Below are 13236 nucleotides of genomic sequence, written 5' to 3' on the forward strand. Positions count from 1 at the left end.
CCCTAGCAATTCGGTTCTACCGATAAGGATCTCGGTCTCACCGAGATGGGGTTGCAAACTCTCTGTTTCCCTTTCGTAACTTTTCGGTCCCACCGAAAGAGCGAATCGGTCCCACCGAGATTGCAATGTAAACTCAGTGTTTCCCCTTTGTAACTTTTCGGTCTCACCGAGTTCCACTTGGTCTCACCGAAAGAGCAAATCGGTCCCACCGAGTTTGCCTGACCAACTCTTTGGTTAGCTAATTACCAAATTCGGTCTCACCGAGTTTGTGTAACCGGTCTCACCGAGATTACGTTATGCCCAAACCCTAACCACATCGGTCCTACCGAGTTGCTTGTCAGTCCCACCGAAAATCTCTAACGGTCACTAGGTTTACATTTTTGGTCCGACCGAGTTTATTGATTCGGTCCCACCGAGATTGGAAAACTGTGTAACGGTTGGATTTTGTGTGAAGGCTATATATACCCCTCCACCTCCTTCTCATTCGATGAGAGAGCCATCAGAACACACACACCATTCCAACTCATATGTTCTGAGAGAGAACCACCTACTCATGTGTTGAGATCAAGACATTCCATTCCTACCATATGAATCTTGATCTCTAGCCTTCCCAAGTTGCTTTCCACTAAAACCCTCTTTCCACCAAATCCAAATCCTATGAGAGAGATTTGAGTGTTGGGGAGACTATCATTTGAAGCACAAGAGCAAGGAGTTCATTACCTACACACCATTTGTTACTTCTTGGAGAGTGGTGTCTCCTAGATTGGCTAGGTGTCACTTGGGAGCCTCCGACAAGATTGTGGAGTTGAACCAAGGAGTTTGTAAGGGCAAGGAGATCGCCTACTTCGTGAAGATCTACCACTAGTGAGGCAAGTCCTGTGTGGGCGATGGCCATGGTGGGATAGACAAGGTTGCTTCTTCGTGGACCCTTTGTGGGTGGTTGCTTCTTCGTGGACCCTTCGTGGGTGGAGCCCAGTGTGGACTCGCGCAACCGTTGCCCTTGGGTGGAGCCCTGTGTGGACTCGCGCAACCGTTACCCTTCGTGGGTTGAAGTCTCCATCAACGTGGATGTAGGATAGCACCACCTATCCGAACCACGGGAAAAACATCCGTGTCTCCAATTGCGTTTGAAATCTCCAAACCCTTCCCTTTACATTCTTGCAAGTTGCATGCTTTAGTTTCTGCTGCCAATATACTCTTTGCATGCTTGCTTGAATTGTGTGATGATTGCTTGACTTGTCCTAAAATAGCTAAAATCTGCCAAGAACTAAAATTGGGAAAAGGTTAAGTTTTTATTTGGTCAAGTAGTCTAATCACCCCCTCTAGACATACTTCGATCCTACAGGATGCTTCACAAGAGATAGAGTTAGTAGCACAAGCATCATCATTAGCAACAAGAGGAGAAGACAACTTGGCAAGCTCTTTTAAGTAAGAAGCTTCAAGTTGAGCATGAGACTCGGTGAGTTTGATGAGCTCACCCTTGATGACCCTTGAGCCATTTTCGAGGTGCTCAAAATCCTCAAGGAGTCTAGCATGAGCAACTTCAAGCTTAGCATTTTTAGTTTTGAAATCATTGGCTACCTCGAGTGCTCTATCATAAGATTCCTTTATTCTAGATAATTCTAGAGCAAAGGTCTCCTCAAGAGATTCGGATGTGGTTTGTTCATGTTCAAGAGCTTGAGATAGCTCCGCGATCTCATTTGCGTAATCACGCTCATGAGCTTCCATTTTCTCAATGGTGACCTCATGCTCCTCTAGATGAGATTCCACCTCCTCAATGTATTTCTTGCCTTCAATGGCAATAGACATGATTTCCATGAAGTTAGAACGAGCAAGTTTATTTTTGTGAAGAGCTTTAAAATCATTTCCCCCTTAGTTTTTAAGGAGGCAACATTATAATTCTCTTCATCATAATCAACATCATCATCATTCTTGCCATCATCAATATCATCACAAGATATATTGGGATTCAAAGTGGGAGATACCTTTGAAGCCTTAGCCATAAAGCAAAAAGCAATCGATGATGATGTAGGATCCCTTGAAGCACCGTTCAAGACCACATCTTGTTCCATGGAGTGTTGGGTTTCCTCTACATTGTTAGCACCACAACTCGAGGAAATACAAGCATTTTTATCATGGCAACAAGATATAGCAAACATATCATCATGAGATTTAGTCAAGCAATTTCTACATGATATGCAAGGACTATCAACACAAGCATGTGAAACATTTGGAGTGCTCGAAGTGTTAAATCCCAAAGAAGGAGCATTGCAATAAGATAGTGATGAAGGATCATCCATAATAAGCATACTATCATCATTGCAATGACCAACACTACTCACCATACCATTACCTTGTGGCAAGCCACATGTAGGTGAAGTAGAAGAAGTTGAGAAGACTATACGGCCGGATGTGGAGGGAGAACAATCATCCCCACAAAACTTGGACACGCCATATTTATCTTGAAGCTTTGTCCACAACTCATGAGCATCCCGGAACGACATGAGTTGAAATATAACTACATTGCTCAAAGCATTGAAAAGCACATTAGAAGCTTGAGCATTGAGATAAGAGTTTTTCTCATCCTCTAAATATAATCTTTGAGGATCCTTTGGAGGAGAAAAACCCATATCCACAATTCGCTCTAAATTTGGGTCCAAGACCCTAAAGAGATTAAGCATGCGAATTACCCAAACAACAAAATTTGAGCCATTGAAACTAAGAGTGTGAGAGAATCCTAATCCCCTAGTCGACATATTTATTCTCTAGGCGGTTAAGCCTAACAAAGAGAGACGAGGCTCTGATATCAATTGAAAGAACGTGGATGTCGCCTAGAGGGGGGGGTGAATAGGCGTTTTAAAATAATTATGGTTTAGGCTTGAACAAATGCGGAATAAACCTAGCGGTTAATTTGTCAAGAACAAAACCTACAACAACTAGGCTCACCTATGTGCACCAACAACTTATGCTAAGCAAGATAGACTACTAGGTGATAGCAAGATATATGATAAGAAACAATATGGCTATCACAAAGCAAAGTGCATAAGTAAAGAGCTCGGGTAAGAGATAACCGAGGCACACGGAGACGATGATGTATCCCGAAGTTCACACCCTTGCGGATGCTAATCTCCGTTTGGAGCGGTGTGGAGGCACAATGCTCCCCAAGAAGCCACTAGGGCCACCGTAATCTCCTCACACCCTCGCACAATGCAAGATGCCATGATTCCACTAAGGGACCCTTGAGGGCGGTCACTGAACCCGTACAAATGGCAACCCTTGGGGGCGGTCACCGAACCCGTACACTTTGGAAACCCTTGGGGGCGGTCACCGGTACCCGTCAAATTGCTTGGGGCGATCTCCACAACCTAATTGGAGACCCCGGCGCTTGCCCGGAGCTTTACACCACAATGATTGAGCTCCGAACAACACCAACCGTCTAGGGCGCCAAGGCACCCAAGAGGAACAAGCTCTAGGGTGCCCAAACACCCAAGAGTAATAAGCTTCTCAAACTTCACTTCCACGTATCACTGTGGAGAACTCAAACCGATGCACCAAATGCAATGGCAAGGGCACACAGAGTGCCCAAGTCCTTCTCTCTCAAATCCCACCGGAGCAACTAATGCTAGGGAGGAAAATGAGAGGAAGAACAAGAAGGAGAACACCAAGAACTCCAAGATCTAGATCCAAGGGGTTCCCCTCACATAGAGGAGAAAGTGATTGGTGGAAATGTGGATCTAGATCTCCTCTCTCTTTTCCCTCAAAAACTAGAAAGAATCCATGGAGGGATTGAGAGTTAGCAAGCTCAAAGAAGGTCAACAATGGGGGAAGAACACGAGCTAAAAAGATAAGGTTCATTGGGGAAGAAGACCCCCTTTTATAGGTGGGGAAAAATCCAACCGTTATGCTCACAGCCCGCACAGAGCGGTACTACCGCTCCAAGGAGCGGTACTACCGCTAGGGCGGAAGTACCCCTTTGAAAAACAACAGTGAGGAGGAAAAAGGCCAGAAGAACCGCCAGAGCGGTACTACCGCTCGTCCTCACGGTACTACTGCTCGACCTCATGGTACTACCGCAAATGGTAGCGGTACTACTGCTTGCGAGCGGTACTAACAGAAATACATCCGGGCCGACCACCGCAAGACTTGGGACGAGTTTTTGGTCCGGAGCGGTACTACCGCTGTAGGAGCCGCGGTAGTACTGCTCTGGAGCGGTAGTAAAAAATTACATCCGCTCCAATTCGTGGTAGTACCGCTGCAGCCTTTTCAGAACACCAAAACTGCCACAACTTTTGCAAACGGACTCCGAATTCGATGAAACCAAGTTTTTTGGAAAGCTAGTGACAAGGAATAACACAATCTTCAAAGAAATATCTATAAGAGGCAAATGAGAAATGGCCCATAAGAAAATGATGAGAACCCTTCCTCGGAAAAGACCGGTAAAACCTCCAACACCGAAAACATCATAGAAGACACATGCGAACTCCGTTTTCGATGAAACCAAGTTTGTCATCAAGATGGCCATAAGCTCTAAGACTCACAAAGAGAACCAAACAAGAACCAAGAAAGATGATGCAAGGATGCAATGGTTTGATCTCTCTACTAACGATACGATCAAGCTACCAACTTGAGAGCCCCCCTTGATAGTACGGCAAACGATCCTATAACCCGGTCTCCAAACTGCCACCATGAGACCGGTAAAATAGAAAACCTATCAAGGGCAAACCTTTGCCTTGCACATGGTCCACTTGAGCTAGATGATGACGATTTTGACTCCCTCAAGTTGGACCACCTTTCTTGATTGTGTTGGCTCGATGAAGACTAGATGATTGCTCCCCCATAGTCCATTATGGGTGAGCCACTCTTCGGCACATCTTCACAAGTCCATTGTCACCACAATGGACGGCAAGCTTCAAGCACTTGATCTCTTCCCGATGATCCACTTGAACTTGCACACGGCAATCTTGATGACGATCACCACTTGATGTCATCCTCTCCATGGGTTGAGTGATATCTTCCCCTTGACACAAGCCCATGAACACGTACCTAACCCCACGTAGAACTCTCACATAGACCATGGGTTAGTACACAAAGCACAATGGACAATGCTTACCAAACCATGGGATCACTTGATCCCTCTCGGTACATCTTCTACGCTTTGTGAGTTGATCAACTTGATTCACTCTTGACTTAGTCTTGATCAACCTTGAATCTTTCCAACTCTCTTCATTTGGATGATGTCTTGAAGGTAAACATGAATGATCACACAATCTTGTTCTTCAAGACATGCTTGCAATAAGCTCAACTCTCACATGACCAAGCTTTGGATAATTCCTTAATAGCACCTTGGTCAACCCATAAACACCTTGAAACCAACACATGGACTCCAAGAAAAGCCTATGGACAAAACCTTCAAATATAACTCAAGGAAATCATTAGTCCATAGAGATTATCATCAATTACCAAAACCAAACATGGGGGCACCGCATGTTCTTTCAAGTGGTTTGGACTTTGTCGCAAATACCAACGCGCAGGAGAATGGCCAGCGCCGTAAAGGCAAGAAGCCCAGAGGGGTGGAGGTCCAGGCAACAATTTGGAGCTTTTGTTAAATCAGCCCTGTCCAAAGCATAGATCAAAGGAGAAACCAGCATCACATCTCTGGAAAGATTGTTATATCATGCGGGATTTCAAGAATTCCAATATGTTCCAATATGACAACGGCCGCCCGGCGGTTCAGGAGGAGGTTTCCACGGGCCGGGTTACGGAGGCGTTGGTTCTGGTTCAGGGTTTCCAGGCAATCAAACCGGACACGTCAATCAAGGACACCAAGGCAACCAGGGAGGTTACAACCATCAGGGGAGTCAGCAGCAGCAGTCGGGTTATCAGAGCAATCCCAAACAACTGAAAAGCGGGCAATATCATGTCTTCACTACTAGTTTGTGCAAACATGATCAGAAGCTTCACAAAAGGGTAGTCAACTCTGTTGAGCCGGCAGTACCTCAGTATTTACGCTGGTCGGAGCAACCTATTTTGTGGAGCAGAGAGGATCACCCGCCCCGGGTTGATAATCCAGGTCATTTGGCCTTGGTGGCAGCCCTTCAAGTTGGGGGATACAAGTTCACTAAAGTGCTCATGGATGGGGGAAGTAGTATCAATATTTTGTATTATGATACATTCCGCCGTATGGGGTTGACAGATAAGGATCTTAAACCGTCGAATACGGTATTTCATGCTGTGGTGCCTGGTAAGTCTGCATATCATGTTGGTAAGATAACTTTGGAGGTAGCTTTTGGAGATGACTACGATTCAAGGTCAGAAACAGTGACATTTGAGGTGGTGAAGATCAAAAGTCCGTACCACGCTCTGTTTGGGCGGCCGGTTTATGCTAAGTTTGTGGCCAGGCCTTGTTATGTTTACCTGCAGCTTAAAATGCCAGGTCATAAGGGGACTATCACAATACATGGAAGTAGAAAGATTGCTTTGGAGTGTGAAGAAGGCGATGCGGCTTATGCTGAGTCGGTTTGTGCCACGGAGGAGTTAACATTCTATAAGGAGCAAGTTGATCCGGCAGACATGACCTCCTTAAAAAAGCCAACCACGGAACATGATCCAGCATTGAAGTTCAAATCAGCTACAGACACTAAGATGGTTGACTTTGTCCCTGGCGATTCATCCAAACAGTTCAGCATCAGCACTAACCTGGATCCCAAATAGGAAAGCGCGCTCATCGAGTTCATCCGTGAGAATCGGGACATCTTTGCATGGAAACCTTCTGACATGCCAGGTGTACCGAGAGAACTCGCTGAGCACACACTCAACATTGACCCGAAAACCGGTCCGACAGTTCCTCCGCTGCTTCAACGAGGAAAGGCGGAAGGCCATAGGTGAAGAGGTCGCCCGTTTGTTGGCTGCTGGGTTTATTGTTGAAGTTTTTCATCCAGAGTGGCTAGCCAATCCGGTGCTGGTTCTTAAGAAAAAGGGAACTTGGCGCATGTTTGTGGACTACACAATTTAAACAAGGCTTGCCCTGCAGATCCCTTTGCTCTCCCTCGCATTGATCAGATAATTGATGCTACGGCGGGTTGTGACCGTTTGTGTTTTTTGGATGCTTACTCTGGATATCATCAGATCCAAATGGCAGTTAAGAACCAAGAGAAGACAACCTTTATAACTCCCTTTGGAGCCTTCTGCTATGTTTCCATGCCCTTTGGACTCAAGAGTGCTCAGGCAACTTAACAGCGATGTGTTCAGAATTGCCTTCACAAGCAAATTGGGCACAATGTCCACGCGTATGTAGATGATATTGTGGTCAAATCCAGAAAGGAGGAGACTTTGATAGATGATCTACGGGAAACTTTTGACAATCTCCGGGTCTACAAGATGATGCTCAATCCGGAGAAGTGTGTTTTCGGTGTCCCGGCAGGCAAGCTCTTATGCTTTCTGGTTTCAAATAGAGGCATTGAGGCTAATCCGGAAAAGATTGCAGTGATTACGTCCTTGGCTAAACCGGCGTGTATTAACGATGTGCAATGTCTGGCCGGTCGGATTACAGCCTTGAGCCGGTTTATCAGCCGCCTTGGAGAGAAGGCCATTCCCTTATATCAGATGCTCAAGAAAACGGATAACTTTGTCTGGAGTGAAGAAGCTGATAAGGTGTTTGAAGATCTGAAGAAACAGCTCGTGGAACCGCCCGTGCTGGCAGCACCGATCGATAAAGAGCCCTTATTATTATATGTGGCTGCTAATGCCCGGGCTGTCAGCGTAGCCATTGTGGTAGAGTGCAAAGAGCCTGGCAAAGAGTATCCGGTTCAACGACCGGTTTATTATATCAGTGAGGTGCTCATTGAGTCAAAGCAGAGGTATCTGCATTGGCAGAAACTGGTGTATGGGGTGTTTATGGCAAGCCGGAAGCTCAAACACTATTTTTAGGGCCATCCTATCACAGTAGTCAGTTCAGCTCCTCTGGGTGACATCATTCAAAACAGAGAGGCAACTGGCCGGATTGCCAAGTGGGCCATTGAGCTTGGACCCCACGGGCTCAGATATATACCCCGCACGGCGATCAAGTCCCAGGCACTTGTAGATTTCATCAACGATTGGACGGAGTTACAGGCACCTGAGGAGAAACCAGATAATACATATTGGACTATTCATTTTGATGGGTCCAGGCAGCTAGAGGGTTCGGGGGCTGGAGTCGTATTAACTTCCCCACGAGGTGATAAGTTTTGTTATGTCCTCCGTTTAATGTTCCCTTGTACTAACAATGCAGCTGAATATGAGGCTTTACTCCACGATCTTTGGATGGCTAAAGAGATGAATTTGAGCCGGGTTAAGTGCTTCGGCGATTCAGATCTAGTGGCTCAGCAAGTGCCTGGCACTTGGGATTCTAAGGACCCACTCATGGCTGCACATCGGCGAGAGGTGGACACAGTGGTTGGTTACTTTAAAGGTTATCAGGTGGACCATATAGACCGGCGGAAGAATGAAGCGGCAGACGCTTTAAGTCGTCTTGGTTCCCAACGTAAACCGGTTCCGCCCAATGTCTTTCTTGATGTGTTGCACAATCCGTCAATCAAAATACCAACCGAAGAAGATTTGGTTGTTCCTGATCCGGAGGCTCAATTGGTGGCAGCTTTGCATGCCATACCGGATTAGACGATCCCATATCTGGATTACATGAACCTGGGCGAGTTACCAGCTGAGGAAACGTTGGCTCGACAGATAATCCGGCGTTCCAAGTCCATGACCATACTCAACGGCGAGTTACATCGTTATAGTGTTTCAGGAGTGATTCAATGATGCGTTTCTCCTCAAGAAGGTTGTGAGATTTCGCGAGAAATTCATGAAGGGGATTGCGGTCATCATGCCGGTTCAAAGTCGTTGGTTGCTAAAGCTTTTCGCCACGATTTTTACTGGTTGATGGCGCATGCTGATGCGGAGGATTTAGTCAAAAGATGTGATGGATGTCAAAAGTTTACCCGCCGTGCGCACGTTCCGGCTCAACAGTTGCGGATGATTCCAATTATGTGGCCGTTTGCCACTTGGGGGCTGGATATGGTTGGACCCTTCAAGCGCTCCAAGGACAAGAAGACCCATCTGTTAGTAGCAGTTGATAAATTCACTAAATGGGTAGAGGCAGAGCCAGTCAGCAAGTGTGATGCAGCCACAGCGGTTCAATTCATCAAAAAGGTGATATTCCGGTTTGGCTTTCCGCATAGCATTATAACAGATAATGGCACTAACTTGTCAAAAGGAGAGATGGAAGAATTCTATCAACATGAGCACATCCAGCTTGATCTAGCATCAGCGGCTCACCCTCAATCTAATGGTCAAGCGGAAAGGGCAAATCAAGAAATTTTGCGGGGTATCAAACCAAGGCTTATGGTTCCCTTAAAGCGGACGCCGGGTTGTTGGGTCGAGGAGCTACCTTCTGTGTTATGGAGCATCAACACCACACCCAATAGGTCTACGGGTTACACGCCATTCTTCATGGTTTATGGAGCAGAGGCGGTTCTTCCTAGTGACATCCATCACGATTCGCCCCGTGTGACAGCTTATGTTGAAGCTGATAATGAGAAGGCACGTCAGGATTCTTTGGACCTGTTGGATGAAGAGCGGGATCTTGCAGCAGTGTGTTCGGCGATTTATCAACAAGATCTTCGACGTTATCACAGCCGCCGGGTTAAAACTAGAAACTTTCAAGAAGGTGATTTGGTGCTCCGGCTCATCCAGGATCAGACTGATATGCATAAGTTATCCCCCCTTGGGAAGGACCCTTTGTGGTCAGCAAAAATCTGCACAACAGATCCTACTACCTCATTGATGTTCGAGAGCATGAAGACTCACGTCAATCGGAGGAGGAGACAAAGCGGCCATGGAACATAGCTCTTCTTCGGCCTTACTATACTTGAAGCCATAGGCTTTTTCACCTGTACATATTTATGACAGTGTATATACCATATAATAAACCGGAGCCTCCGTTATAAGCGGGGCATCTGTTCTTTCTTATATCATATGTGTGCTTTTACAAGTTAACGGGCAAAGCGGAGTCTTTGTTAAACCGGATTTAGCAACTGCATAAAGATAAAGAAAATCACTAGGGGGCTTGGTCATGTTTGAACCACAGCTACACCTCTTGATAGACATTTCATCCACACAAGGAAAAATTTGTGGAGCCAAAGAGAGTATTGTACACTGTACAAACTCAAACATAGGCACACGCTGAGCATCGCTCACAAAGTTACTTGGGGGCTCTTTTTTGCAAAGCAACAAAGAGTTTGAAAGGATCCTCGTAATTGGCTATCAAGCCACAGCTTGGAAGCCTGGTGTATTCACCTAAAACCCCGGGTTAACCTGCCTGCATCAAGTAAGCCACTCCTATCCAGGTAATCCTGGCATGACCCATCGAACGTTTGACAAGTCAATCTTTTACAGACCTTGAACTTGTCATAGTTAAAACGGTGATTGGTTAATTGGAGGCCCATCTTAAAAGGCTTTGTTAAATGGTTTAACTCAGAGGCCTGGCAGCCCATGAAAAGCCTCGATTTAGAGCCTGGCAGCTCGTAAAAAGCCTTGCATATTTTCCTATTTGAATTTTGTTTGTTGACAATCATAAGTATTTTTTTTGATAAACCAACATCCTTGATCCGGCTTGCTTTCCAACCACCAGCCGTTGGCTCATGATCAGTTATAAACCGGTGGTCACTGACCCGGTATGGTTTGACTAAATCACCAGTGTTATGAAGAAAATCCGGTAGGTATACCGGTCCGGTTTAATAGATAGACCAGTATTATGAAGATGAGATTATCAAACGTATCGGGTTGGTGTTAAACACCTTTGCTGTATACACGTTTGCTCACTCGATGAGGTATGTTCTGTACATTATTTTTTGTACAAACACTTGATTATTTAGCTCAAGTACTATATACTTTTTGGATATTATGACATGTTTAGCGGTAAACCGCTAGACACTTTTAAGTTTTTGGTACCCAGGAAGGCAAGTCATCATAGACTATGCGTAAAATATATCCTGAAGGGCGGCACAGATTGTCACAAAGGGCTATGAAGCATGCTCGATGGCATGGCAGATAAATAAAGTTTCAGCTATCCTATTACATGAAGCTTTAAAGCGGCTCAACAATGCCATTGTTTTTCACAGTAGCCATATAAACTGGCGACCGGATCAGGACTCTTCGTTACGACGGTTTGACGGTTGTGGATCAGTTGGTGTACGCACTTCTTCATCCCTCCCTAGCCGCTGGAAATCAGCCGTTGACCAATCGATTCCGGTTAAGGCTTGGAATACTGCTTCTTCATGGATAAGATCAGAAGGGTTAATATCAGGGGCATAAGTGTGCTTACGAATCGGAGGCACAAGTTCTTCGACTTCATGGATCTCGGCCGGCTGTCTTTTCCCTTCTGCATCATAAAACGGTTGAAAATGGGACAAATCGGTGTCTTCAGCTAATTTGCTGGCCGCTGGCCGCATCTGTTTGGTCAACCGCCGAAGATCATCATTGTCAAAGTTTGAACCATCTTCTTTAACGCCTGGGTACCCTTTAATGATATCCTCCGCTTCAAGATCTGGAATCCAGGCCTTGGCTCGAATAAGGGCAGTTAATGCTCCGGCTCTTGCAGCGGCTCTTTTCAACTCGGCAATACGCGCCGGTAACATGCCCAGCTTCTCAAGAGTTTCCTTATTCAACGTTGGCGCCGGTTGTTATACGCTGCTGTACTAATGGCTCGCTGAGATCTAGAGTATAGCTGCTCAACCAATGTGTATGCCTCTTTGAGCTTCATCCGCATACCTACACCAAGATGAGTGATCCGAGTTCCTGCCAAAGATTTTTTTCAACATCGTGGTCAGTTTTAAGATTCATTGACTGATGCAACATACATAAGCAGATACTTACCAAAGATAGCAGAGGTCATAGCGTTGATTTGGCGCTTTAAACCGGCTAGTTCTTCAGCCACCGGTTTCAGGGCTTCCTCGGCATCTACGGCTCTTTTGGTCAAACCGGCATTTTCGGTTTCCCATGCAGCACGATCTTGATTGAATGATTCTTTCAATTTTTCGATTCTGGCCAGGGCCTGGGTCAGCTCCTCTTTGGCTTTTGCAGCTTCGACTTGTTGCGACTTCACATTTTCTTGCAAGTCCGAGTTTTTGGCATCTTTGCTTCTCAGTTCAGCCTGCAACATGGAAGGTATCTTCAACAAAACAACATATATATATGCACTAAGTATAAAGCATATAACAAGTTATCCACTTCATACTTGGGGGCTAATGCTTATTTTCTCTCAAATACTAACTTCTATGCAAGTCTCCAGAACAATGCAAGCATTATCCTTGACACTTGGGGGCTAATGTACGTTTGTTCTAAACTGGCGGTGTGGAATAAAAACCGGATTAACTTGCCAAGTTAAACCGGCCTTTGGGGGCTATGCTACAGAATGTTATCTAATTTTTCAAACATGAGTTTTATCTATGATTAAAGACACGCCTTGGCAAGGATTAATGATGGGATGCTTAAAGTGTTACAAAGACCCGGTTTATGATTGACAATCATAAAACAGCTCTTGGGGGCTACTTGGAATAGTATTTCAGCTATAAATCAATATGCAAGGGAGAAGGATTTACCTCATATCGTTCTTTCATCAAATTTACCAAACCGGCTTCATAATCCCGGTTTGAGTGCAGACGGTTCAAGAAGCCGGAATGAAGCTCATTAGTGTTAAGATGAGCATAGTTTGATAAGTCACTGCTCCATTTACCTTTATCCCTGGCAATTTGCTCTTCTTTGGCACTATGCTGAGCCAAAATGACGGGATGACCAGGAGAACTGTGGCCTACTCCAGTAATAATAATGTCATCGCCTTGGCCTTCAGGATTTTGGGCGGATGATGATGGAATTTTAGTGTCTTTCATTGGATTAGCCCGGTTTGGTTCTGCCGGTTCAGCATCAAGGGCGGCAGGCTCAACATCTGTGGGTTCGTCAGTATGTTGGCCGTCAAGGGGCGGATCATCAAAAGTTGTTTCAGGATGGAGGCCCTCCGGTTCACCTATTTGCTCCGGTTCAACTCTTGATTCTTCTTCTTCAGCAACAGGGTCTTCTGGCGGATTAGTGACCCGAGCTTCTTGCCGGGTCTGGCTTTGGCCCTACAAACAGAATAAAAAGGGTTAACATCATGTTCAAAAGATGTAGGGTGCATTGAAAGGAAAGGTTTTTCGTAACTTACCC

The sequence above is a fragment of the Triticum urartu genome, chromosome 3, assembly GCF_003073215.2.
Source record: "Triticum urartu cultivar G1812 chromosome 3, Tu2.1, whole genome shotgun sequence".
NCBI classification, from domain to species: domain Eukaryota; kingdom Viridiplantae; phylum Streptophyta; class Magnoliopsida; order Poales; family Poaceae; genus Triticum; species Triticum urartu.